General features: G+C 45.8%; 1 protein-coding gene across 2 annotated transcripts in view; it reads right to left on the reverse strand.

Moving 5' to 3' along the window:
- The window catches only part of LOC124039516 (disco-interacting protein 2 homolog C-like), a 58,130-nt gene that overhangs the window by 43,516 nt on the left and 1,152 nt on the right, over positions 1 to 13,462 (reverse strand). The gene's annotated exons all lie outside the window — the stretch shown is intronic.

A 13,462-nucleotide genomic window follows, 5' to 3' on the forward strand; every position in this document is an offset into this window, starting at 1 on the left:
CTATCAATATGTATCTCTCTCAATATGTATACCCCCCTCTCTATCAATATGTATACCCCCCCTCCCCCTCTCTCAATATGTATACCCCCCTCTCTCTATCAATATGTATACCCCCCTCTATCAATATGTATCTCTCTATCAATATGTATACCCCCCTCTCTCTCTCAATATGTATACCCCCCCCCCTCTCTCTATCAATATGTATACCCCCCCCTCTCTCTATCAATATGTATACCCCCTCTCTCTATCAATATGTATACCCCCCCTCTCTCTCTCAATATGTATACCCCCCCTCCTCAATATGTATCTCTCTATCAATATGTATACCCCCCCTCTCTATCAATATGTATACCCCCCCTCTCTCTATCAATATGTATACCCCTCTCTATCAATATGTATACCCCCCCCCTCTCTATCAATATGTATACCCCCCTCTCTATCAATATGTATACCCCCCTCTCTCAATATGTATACCCCCCCCCTCTCTCTATCAATATGTATACCCCCCTCTCTCTCTCAATATGTATACCCCCCTCTCTCTATCAATATGTATACCCCTCTCTCTATCAATATGTATACCCCCCTCTCTCTATCAATATGTATACCCCCCTCTCTCTCAATATGTATACCCCCCTCTCTCTATCAATATGTATACCCCCCTCTCTCTATCAATATGTATACCCCCCCCCTCTCTCTATCAATATGTATACCCCCCTCTCAATATGTATACCCCCCTCTCTATCAATATGTATACCCCCCTCTCTATCAATATGTATACCCCTCTCTCTATCAATATGTATACCCCCCCTCTCTCTATCAATATGTATACCCCCCTCTCTCTCTCTCTCAATATGTATACCCCCCTCTCTCTATCAATATGTATACCCCCCCTCTCTCTATCAATATGTATACCCCCTCTCTCTATCAATATGTATACCCCCCTCTCTCTATCAATATGTATACCCCCCCCCTCAATATGTATCTCTCTATCAATATGTATACCCCCCTCTCTCTCTCAATATGTATACCCCCCCCCCAATATGTATACCCCCTCTCTCTCAATATGTATACCCCCCCTCTCTATCAATATGTATACCCCCTCTCTATCAATATGTATACCCCCCTCTCTATCAATATGTATACCCCCTCTCTCTATCAATATGTATACCCCCCTCTCTCTCTCAATATGTATACCCCTCTCCCTCTCTCTCTCAATATGTATACCCCCCCTCTCTCTCAATATGTATACCCCCCTCTCTCAATATGTATCTCTCTCAATATGTATACCCCCCTCTCTCTATCAATATGTATACCCCCTCTCTCTCAATATGTATACCCCTCTCTCTATCAATATGTATACCCCCCTCTCTATCAATATGTATACCCCCCTCTCTCTATCAATATGTATACCCCCCTCTCTCTCTCAATATGTATACCCCCCCCTCTCTATCAATATGTATCTCTCTATCAATATGTATACCCCCCTCTCTCTCTCAATATGTATACCCCCTCTCTATCTCAATATACCCCCCCCCCTCTCTATCAATATGTATACCCCCCCCCTCAATATGTATACCCCCTCTCTATCAATATGTATACCCCCCCTCTCTCTCTCAATATGTATACCCCCCCCTCTCTCTCTCAATATGTATACCCCCCCCCCCTCTCTATCAATATGTATACCCCCCTCTCTATCAATATGTATACCCCCCCTCTCTATCAATATGTATACCCCCCTCTCTCTATCAATATGTATACCCCCCCCCCTCTCTCTCTCAATATGTATACCCCCTCTCTCTCTCAATATGTATACCCCCCCCTCTCTCTCAATATGTATAATCAATATGTATACCCCCCCTCTCTCTCTCAATATGTATACCCCCCTCTCTCTATCAATATGTATACCCCCCCTATCTCTCTCTATCAATCAATATGTATACCCCCCTCTCTCTCAATATGTATACCCCCCCCCTCTCTCTCAATATGTATACCCCCCTCTCTCTCAATATGTATACCCCCCCTCTCTATCAATATGTATACCCCCTCTCTCAATATGTATACCCCCTCTCTCTCAATATGTATACCCCCCCCTCTCTATCAATATGTATACCCCCCTCTCTCTCTCAATATGTATACCCCTCTCTATCAATATGTATACCCCTCTCTCTCAATATGTATACCCCCCTCTCTCTCAATATGTATACCCCCCTCTCTCTATCAATATGTATACCCCCCCCCTCTCTCTCTCAATATGTATACCCCCCTCTCTCTCTCAATATGTATACCCCCTCTCTCTCTCAATATGTATACCCCCCTCTCTCTCTCAATATGTATACCCCCCTCTCTCTCTCAATATGTATACCCCCCCCCCCCTCTCTATCAATATGTATCTCTCTATCAATATGTATACCCCCCTCTCTCTATCAATATGTATACCCCCCTCTCTCTCTCCCCCCTCTCTCTCTCAATATGTATACCCCCCTCTCTCTATCAATATGTATACCCCCCCTCTCTCTCAATATGTATACCCCCCTCTCTCTCTCAATATGTATACCCCCCCTCTCTCTCAATATGTATACTCCCCCCTCTCTATCAATATGTATACCCCCCCTCTCTCAATATGTATATACCCCCCCTCTCTCTATCAATATGTATACCCCCCCCTCTCTCTCTCAATATGTATACCCCCTCTCTCTCTCTCTATCAATATGTATACCCCCCTCTCTCTATCAATATGTATACCCCCCTCTCTCTCTCAATATGTATACCCCCCCCTCTCTCTCTCAATATGTATACCCCCCTCTCTCTCTCAATATGTATACCCCCCTCTCTATCAATATGTATACCCCCCTCTCTATCAATATGTATACCCCCCTCTCTCTCAATATGTATACCCCCCTCTCTCTCAATATGTATACCCCCTCTCTCTCTCAATATGTATACCCCCCCCTCTCTCTCAATATGTATACCCCCCCTCTCTCTCTCAATATGTATACCCCCCTCTCCCCCCTCTCTCTCTCAATATGTATACCCCCCCCCCTCTCTCTATCAATATGTATCTCCCCCCCCTCTCTATCAATATGTATACCCCCCTCTCTATCAATATGTATACCCCCCCTCTCTCTCTCAATATGTATACCCCCCTCTCTCTCTCAATATGTATACCCCCCCTCTCTCTCTCAATATGTATATACCCCTCTCTCTATCAATATGTATACCCCCCCTCTCTCTCAATATGTATACCCCCCTCTCTCTCTCAATATGTATACCCCCCCTCTCTCTCTCAATATGTATACCCCCCCTCTCTCAATATCAATATGTATCAACCCCCCTCTCTCTATCAATATGTATACCCCCCCTCTCTCTCAATATGTATATACCCCCCCTCTCTCTCTCAATATGTATACCCCCCTCTCTCTCTCAATATGTATACCCCCCCCTCTCTCTCTCAATATGTATACCCCCTCTCTCTCTCAATATGTATACCCCCAATATGTATACCCCCTCTCTCTCAATATGTATACCCCCCTCTCTCTATCAATATGTATACCCCCCCTCTCTCTCTCCCTCTCTCTCTCAATATGTATACCCCCCTCTCTCTCTCAATATGTATACCCCCCTCTCTCTATCAATATGTATACCCCCCTCTCTCTCTCAATATGTATACCCCCCTCTCTCTCTCAATATGTATACCCCCCCCTCTCTCTCTCAATATGTATACCCCCCTCTCTATCAATATGTATACCCCCCTCTCTCTCAATATGTATACCCCCCCTCCTCTCAATATGTATACCCCCCTCTCTCTCAATATGTATACCCCCCTCTCTCTCTCAATATGTATACCCCCCTCTCTCTATCAATATGTATACCCCCCCTCTCTCTATCAATATGTATACCCCCCTCTCTCTCAATATGTATACCCCCTCTCTCTCTATCAATATGTATACCCCCCCCCTCTCTCTCTCAATATGTATACCCCCTCTCTCTCTCAATATGTATACCCCCCTCTCTCTCTCAATATGTATACCCCCCTCTCTCTCAATATGTATACCCCTCTCTCTCTCAATATGTATACCCTCCCTCTCTCTCTCAATATGTATACCCTCTCTCAATCTCTCTCAATATGTATACCCCCCCCCCCTCTCTCTCAATATGTATACCCCCTCTCTCTCTCAATATGTATACCCCCCTCTCTCTCTCTGTAACCCCCCTCTCTATCAATATGTATACCCCCCCTCTCTCTCTCAATATGTATACCCCCCCTCTCTCTCTCAATATGTATACCCCCCTCTCTCTCCCCCTCTCTCTCTCAATATGTATACCCCCCTCTCTCTCTCAATATGTATACCCCCCTCTCTCTCAATATGTATACCCCCCCCCTCTCTCTCTCAATATGTATACCCCCTCTCTCTATCAATATGTATACCCCCCTCTCTCTCTCTATCAATATGTATACCCCCCTCCCCCCTCTCTATCAATATGTATACCCCCCCTCTCTCTCAATATGTATACCCCCCCCTCTCTCAATATGTATACCCCCCTCTCTATCAATATGTATACCCCCCTCTCTATCTCTCCCCTCTCTCAATATGTATACCCCCCTCTCTATCAATATGTATACCCCCCCTCTCTCTATCAATATGTATACCCCTCTCTCTATCAATATGTATACCCCCTCTCTCTATCCCCCCTCTCTATCAATATGTATACCCCCCTCTCCCAATATGTATACCCCCTCTCTATCAATATGTATCTCTCTCAATATGTATACCCCCTCTCTCTCTCTCAATATGTATACCCCCCCTCTCTCTATCAATATGTATACCCCCCTCTCTCTCTCAATATGTATACCCCCCCCCCTCTCTCTCTCAATATGTATACCCCCCCTCTCTCAATATGTATACCCCCCTCTCTCTCTCAATATGTATACCCCCCTCTCTCTCTCAATATGTATACCCCCTCTCTCTCTCAATATGTATACCCCCCTCTCTCTATCAATATGTATACCCCCCTCTCTCTCTCAATATGTATACCCCCCTCTCTATCAATATGTATACCCCCTCTCTCTCTCTCAATATGTATACCCCCCCTCTCCTCAATATGTATACCCCCCTCTCTCTCTCAATATGTACCCCCCCTCTCTCTCTCAATATGTATACCCCCCTCTCTCTCTATCAATATGTATACCCCCCTCCTCTCTCTATCAATATGTATACCCCCCTCTCTCTATCAATATGTATACCCCCCTCTCTCTCAATAATACCCCCTCTCTGTATACCCCCTCTCTATCAATATGTATACCCCCCTCTCTCTCTCAATATGTATACCCCCCCCCCCTCTCTCTCTCAATATGTATACCCCCCCTCTCTCTCTATCAATATGTATACCCCCTCTCTCTCTATCAATATGTATACCCCCCTCTCTCTCTCAATATGTATACCCCCCTCTCTCTCAATATGTATACCCCCCTCTCTCTCTCAATATGTATACCCCCTCTCTCTATCAATATGTATACCCCCTCTCTCTCTCAATATGTATACCCCCCTCTCTCTCTCAATATGTATACCCCCCTCTCTCTCTCAATATGTATACCCCCCCTCTATCAATATGTATCTCTATCAATATGTATACCCCCCCTCTCTATCAATATGTATACCCCCCTCTCTCTCTCAATATGTATACCCCCTCTCTCCCAATATCTCTCTCTCAATATGTATACCCCCTCTCTCTCTCAATATGTATACCCCCCCCCCTCTCTCTCTCAATATGTATACCCCCCCTCTCTCTCAATATGTATACCCCCCCTCTCTATCAATATGTATACCCCCCTCTCTCTCTCCAATATGTATACCCCCCCCCTCTCTCTCTCAATATGTATACCCCCTCTCTCTCTCAATATCTCTCTCTCAATATGTATACCCCCCTCTCTATCAATATGTATACCCCCCTCTCTATCAATATGTATACCCCCCTCTCTCTCTCAATATGTATACCCCCCTCTCTCTCTCAATATGTATACCCCCCTCTCTCTCAATATGTATACCCCCCTCTCTCTCTCAATATGTATACCCCCCTCTCTCTCTCAATATGTATACCCCCCCCCCTCTCTCTCAATATGTATACCCCCCCTCTCTCAATATGTATCTCTATCAATATGTATACCCCCCCTCTCTCTCTCAATATGTATACCCCCCTCTCTCTCTCAATATGTATACCCCCCCTATCTCTCTCTATCAATATGTATACCCCCCCTCCCTCTCTCTCTCAATATGTATACCCCCCTCTCTCTCAATATGTATACTCCCCCTCTCTCTATCAATATGTATACCCCCCTCTCTCTCTCAATATGTATACCCCCCCTCTCTCTCTCAATATGTATACCCCCCCTCTCTATCAATATGTATACCCCCCTCTCTCTCTCAATATGTATACCCCCCTCTCTCTCTCAATATGTATACCCCCTCTCTCTCTCAATATGTATACCCCCCCTCTCTCTCTCAATATGTATACCCCCCTCTCTATCAATATGTATACCCCCCCTCTCTCTCTCAATATGTACCCCCCCCCTCTCTCTCTCAATATGTATACCCCCCCTCTCTCTATCAATATGTATACCCCCCCTCTCTCTATCAATATGTATACCCCCCTCTCTCTCTCAATATGTATACCCCCCCTCTCTCTATCAATATGTATACCCCCCCCCCTCTCTCTCTCAATATGTATACCCCCCTCTCTCTCTCAATATGTATACCCCCCCCCTCTCTCTCTCAATATGTATACCCCCCTCTATCTCTCTCTCTCAATATGTATACCCCCCTCTCTCTCTCTCAATATGTATACCCCCCTCTCTCTCTCAATATGTATACCCCCTCTCTCTCTCTCAATATGTATACCCCCCTCTCTATCAATATGTATACCCCCCTCTCTATCAATATGTATACCCCCCCCTCTCTCTCTATCAATATGTATACCCCCCCTCTCTCTCTCAATATGTATACCCCCCCCCTCTCTCTCTCAATATGTATACCCCCCCCTCTCTCTCTCAATATGTATACCCCCCTCTCTCTCTCAATATGTATACCCCCCCTCTCTCTCAATATGTATACCCCCCCTCTCTATCCCCCCTCTCTCTCTCAATATGTATACCCCCTCTCTCTATCAATATGTATACCTCTCTCTCTCAATATGTATACCCCCCCCTCTCTCTCTCAATATGTATACCCCCTCTCTCTCTCAATATGTATACCCCCCCTCTCTCTCAATATGTATACCCCCCCTCTCTCTCAATATGTATACCCCCTCTCTCTCTCAATATGTATACCCCCCTCTCTCTCTCAATATGTATACCCCCCTCTCTCTATCAATATGTATACCCCCCTCTCTCTCTCAATATGTATACCCCCCTCTCTCTCTCAATATGTATACTCTCCCCCTCTCTCTCTCAATATGTATACCCCCCTCTCTCTCTCAATATGTATACCCCCCTCTCTCTCTTTAAATCTGTATACCCCCCTCTCTCCTTCTATCACTCTGTACACCCCCTTCTCTCTATCAATCTGTACACCCCCTCTCTCTCTTTAAATCTGTACACCCCCCTCTCTCTCTCTTTAAATCTGTACACCCCCTCTCTCTTTAAATCTGTACACCCCCCCCTCTCTCTCTTTAAATCTGTACACCCCCCTCTCTCTCTTTAAATCTGTACACCCCCCTCTCTCTCCTTCTATCAATCTGTACACCCCCTTCTCTCTATCAATATGTATACCCCCCTCTCTATCAATATGTATACCCCCTCTCTCTCTCAATATGTACACCCCCCTCTCTCTCTCAATATGTATACCCCCCTCTCTCTCTCAATATGTATACCCCCCTCTCTCTCTCAATATGTATACCCCCCTCTCTCTATCAATATGTATACCCCCCTCTCTATCAATATGTATACCCCCCTCTCTATCAATATGTATACCCCCCTCTCTCTCTCAATATGTATACCCCCCTCTCTATCAATATGTATACCCCCCCTCTCTATCAATATGTATACCCCCCCTCTCTCTCTCAATATGTATACCCCCCCTCTCTCTCTCAATATGTATACCCCCCTCTCTCTCTCAATATGTATACCCCCCTCTCTATCAATATGTATACCCCCCCCCCCTCTCTATCAATATGTATACCCCCCCTCTCTCTCTCAATATGTATACCCCCCTCTCTCTCTCAATATGTATACCCCCCTCTCTATCAATATGTATACCCCCCCCCCTCTCTCTCTCAATATGTATACCCCCCCCCTCTCTCTCTCAATATGTATACCCCCCTCTCTCTCTCAATATGTACCCCCCCCCCCCTCTCTCTCTCTCAATATGTATACCCCCCTCTCTCTCTCAATATGTATACCCCCCTCTCCTCTCCCCCTCTCTCTCTCAATATGTATACCCCCCTCTCTCTCTCAATATGTATACCCCCCTCTCTCTCTCAATATGTATACCCCCCTCTCTCTCAATATGTATACCCCCCTCTCTCTCTCAATATGTATACCCCCCCCCTCTCTCTCTCAATATGTATACCCCCCTCTCTCTCTCAATATGTATACCCCCCTCTCTCTCTCAATATGTATACCCCCCTCTCTCTCTCAATATGTATACCCCCCTCTCTCTCTCAATATGTATACCCCCCCTCTCTCTCTCAATATGTATACCCCCCCCCCTCTCTCTCTCAATATGTATACCCCCCCCCTCTCTATCAATATGTATACCCCCCTCTCTCTCTCAATATGTATACCCCCCCTCTCTCTCTCAATATGTATACCCCCCCCCTCTCTATCAATATGTATACCCCCCCTCTCTCTCTCAATATGTATACCCCCCTCTCTCTCTCAATATGTATACCCCCCTCTCTCTCTCAATATGTATACCCCCCTCTCTATCAATATGTATACCCCCCTCTCTATCAATATGTATACCCCCCCCTCTCTCTCTCAATATGTATACCCCCCTCTCTCTCTCAATATGTATACCCCCTCTCTCTATCAATATGTATACCCCCCTCTCTCTCTCAATATGTATACCCCCTCTCTCTCTCAATATGTATACCCCCTATCTCTCTCTCTCAATATGTATACCCCCCTCTCTCTCTCAATATGTATACCCCCCTCTCTCTCTCCCCCTCTCTCTCTCAATATGTATACCCCCCCCCCCTCTCTCTCTCAATATGTATACCCCCCTCTCTCTCTCAATATGTATACCCCCCTCTCTCTCTCAATATGTATACCCCCCTCTCTCTCTCAATATGTATACCCCCCCTCTCTCAATATGTATATCCCCCCCTCTCTATCAATATGTATACCCCCCCTCTCTATCAATATGTATACCCCCCTCTCTCTATCAATATGTATATCCCCCCTCTCTCTCTCAATATGTATGCCCCCCCCCCCTCTCTCTATCAATATGTATACCCCCTCTCTCTATCAATATGTATACCCCCCCTCTCTCTCTCAATATGTATACCCCCCCCTCTCTATCAATATGTATACCCCCCTCTCTATCAATATGTATACCTATACCCCCCTCTCTCTCTCAATATGTATACCCCCCCTCTCTCTCTCAATATGTATACCCCCTCTCTCTATCAATATGTATACCCCCCCCTCTCTCTCTCAATATGTATACCCCCCTCTCTCTCTCAATATGTATACCCCCCACTCTCTCTCAATATGTATACCCCCCCTCTCTCTCTCAATATGTATACCCCCCTCTCTCTCTCAATATGTATACCCCCCTCTCTCTCTCAATATGTATACCCCCCTCTCTATCAATATGTATACCCCCCTCTCTATCAATATGTATACCCCCCCCTCTCTCTCTCAATATGTATACCCCCCCCCCCCTCTCTCTCTCAATATGTATACCCCCCCCCCTCTCTCTCTCAATATGTATACCCCCCTCTCTCTCTCAATATGTATACCCCCCTCTCTCTCTCAATATGTATACCCCCCTCTCTCTATCAATATGTATACCCCCCTCTCTCTATCAATATGTATACCCCCCTCTCTCTATCAATATGTATACCCCCTCTCTCTCTCTCAATATGTATACCCCCCTCTCTATCAATATGTATACCCCCTCTCTCTCTCAATATGTATACCCCCCTCTCTCTCTCAATATGTATACCCCCCTCTCTCTATCAATATGTATACCCCCTCTCTCTATCAATATGTATACCTCCCTCCTCTCTCAATATGTATACCCCCCTCTCTCTATCAATATGTATACCCCCCTCTCTCTATCAATATGTATACCTCCCTCTCTCTCTCAATATGTATACCCCCTCTCTCTATCAATATGTATACCCCCTCTCTCTATCAATATGTATACCCCCCTCTCTCTCTCAATATGTATACCCCCCCCTCTCTATCAATATGTATACCCCCCTCTCTATCAATATGTATACCCCCCTCTCTATCCCCCCTCTCTCTCTCAATATGTATACCCCCTCTCTCTATCCCCCCTCTCTCTCTCAATATGTATACCCCCCTCTCTCTCTCAATATGTATATGTATACCCCCCCCCCTCTCTCTCTCAATATGTATACCCCCCCCCCCTCTCTCTCTCAATATGTATACCCCCCTCTCTATCAATATGTATACCCCCCTCTCTCTCTCAATATGTATACCCCCCTCTCTCTCTCAATATGTATACCCCCCTCTCTCTCAATATGTATACCCCCCCTCTCTCTATCAATATGTATACCCCCCCCTCTCTATCAATATGTATACCCCCCTCTCTCTCTCAATATGTATACCCCCTCTCTCTCTCAATATGTATACCCCCCTCTCTATCAATATGTATACCCCCCTCTCTATCAATATGTATACCCCCCTCTCTATCAATATGTATACCCCCCCCCTCTCTCTCTCAATATGTATACCCCCCTCTCTATCAATATGTATACCCCCTCTCTCTCTCAATATGTATACCCCCCTCTCTATCAATATGTATACCCCCCTCTCTCTCTCAATATGTATACCCCCCCTCTCTATCAATATGTATACCCCCCCTCTCTATCAATATGTATACCCCCCCCTCTCTCTCTCAATATGTATACCCCCCTCTCTCTCTCAATATGTATACCCCCCCTCTCTATCAATATGTACACCCCCTCTCTCTCTCAATATGTATACCCCCCTCTCTCTCTCAATATGTATACCCCCCCCTCTCTATCAATATGTATACCCCCCTCTCTATCAATATGTATACCCCCCTCTCTCTCTCAATATGTATACCCCCCTCTCTATCAATATGTATACCCCCCTCTCTATCAATATGTATACCCCCCTCTCTCTCTCAATATGTATACCCCCCTCTCTCTCTCAATATGTATACCCCCTCTCTCTCTCAATATGTATACCCCCCTCTCTCTCTCAATATGTATACCCCCCCCTCTCTCTCTCAATATGTATACCCCCCTCTCTATCAATATGTACACCCCCCTCTCTCTCTCAATATGTATACCCCCTCTCTCTCTCAATATGTATACCCCCCTCTCTATCAATATGTATACCCCCCCCTCTCTATCAATATGTATACCCCCCTCTCTCTCTCAATATGTATACCCCCCCTCTCTCTCTCAATATGTATACCCCCTCTCTCTCTCTCAATATGTATACCCCCCTCTCTCTCTCAATATGTATACCCCCCTCTCTCTCTCAATATGTATACCCCCCTCTCTCTCTCAATATGTATACCCCCCTCTCTATCAATATGTACACCCCCTCTCTCTCTCAATATGTATACCCCCCTCTCTCTCTCAATATGTATACCCCCCTCTCTCTCTCAATATGTATACCCCCCTCTCTCTCTCAATATGTATACCCCCCTCTCTATCAATATGTATACCCCCCTCTCTCTCTTTAAATCTGTACACCCCGTCTCTCTCCTTCTATCACTCTGTACACCCCCCCTCTCCCTTAATCAATATGTACACCCCCTCTCTCCTATCAATCTGTACACCCCCTCTCTCTCTATCAATCTGTACACCCCCTCTCTCTCTTTCAATCTGTACAACCCCTCTCTCCTATCACTGTACACCCCCTCTCTCTCTATCAATCTGTACACCCCCTCTCTCCTATCACTCTGTATACCCCCCCCTCCCCTCTCTCTCTTTCAATCTGTACACCCCCTCTCTCTCTATCAATCTGTACACCCCCCTCTCTCTCTATCAATCTGTACACCCTCTCTCTCCTACCACTCTGTACACCCCTACTCTCTCTCTATCAAGCTGTACACCCCCTCTCTCCTATCACTCTGTACACCCCCTCTCTCTCTTTCAATCTGTACAACCCCCTCTCTCTCTATCAATCTGTACACCCCCCCCTCTCTCTCTATCAATCTGTACACCCCTCTCTCCTATCACTCTGTACACCCCCTCTCTCTCTTTCAATCTGTACAACCCCTCTCTCCTATCACTCTGTACACCCCCTCTCTCTCTATCAATCTGTACACCCCCTCTCTCTCTTTCAATCTGTACACCCCCTCTCTCTCTTTCAATCTGTACACCCCCTCTCTCTCTTTCAATCTGTACAACCCCTCTCTCCTATCACTCTGTACACCCCCCTCTCTCTCTATCAATCTGTACACCCCCCTCTCTCTCTTTCAATCTGTACACCCCCTCTCTCTCTATCAATCTGTACACCCCCTCTCTCTCTATCAATCTGTACACCCCTCTCTCCTATCACTCTGTACACCTCCCTCTCCCTTTATCAATCTGTACACCCCCTCTCTCCTTCTATCACTCTGTACACCCCCTCTCCCTTTATCAATCTGTACACCCACCTCTCTCTCTATCAATCTGTACACCCCCTCTCTCTATATCAATCTGTACACCCCCTCTCTCTATATCAATCTGTACACCCCCTCTCTCTATATCAATCTGTACACCCCCCTCTCTCTATATCAATCTGTACACCCCCCTCTCTATATATCAATCTGTACACCCCCCTCTCTCTATATCAATCTGTACACCCCCTCTCTCTATATCAATCTGTACACCCCCCTCTCTCTATATCAATCTGTACACCCCCACCCTCTCTCTATATCAATCTGTACACCCCCCCTCTCTCTATATCAATCTGCACCTCTCCTCATCTGTCCATCTCCAGTACAGCACCTGTATCTCCATCACTATCTGTCCTGTCCTGGTCCTGCTCTGATGAACAGTCTATGGAGGGACAGCTGGGTTTGGGATCCAATAATCATAGCATTAAAAATAGGTTACTGGCTGCAATAGAAGACAGGCAAACATCCCCATTTGGCTCTTGACGTTCAGCAGTGCGTCTCTAACAAACTAGCCCACGATGCAAACCACGCACACAACATGCATCAGGAGCGATGACAGCAATCTATAGTGCAGACAATGTATATGAATAATATACGTCAACATTATATAACACAGAGTTAAATGCACAATTTAT

Source organism: Oncorhynchus gorbuscha, linkage group LG07, assembly GCF_021184085.1.
Source record: "Oncorhynchus gorbuscha isolate QuinsamMale2020 ecotype Even-year linkage group LG07, OgorEven_v1.0, whole genome shotgun sequence".
Classification (NCBI taxonomy): Eukaryota; Metazoa; Chordata; class Actinopteri; order Salmoniformes; family Salmonidae; genus Oncorhynchus; species Oncorhynchus gorbuscha.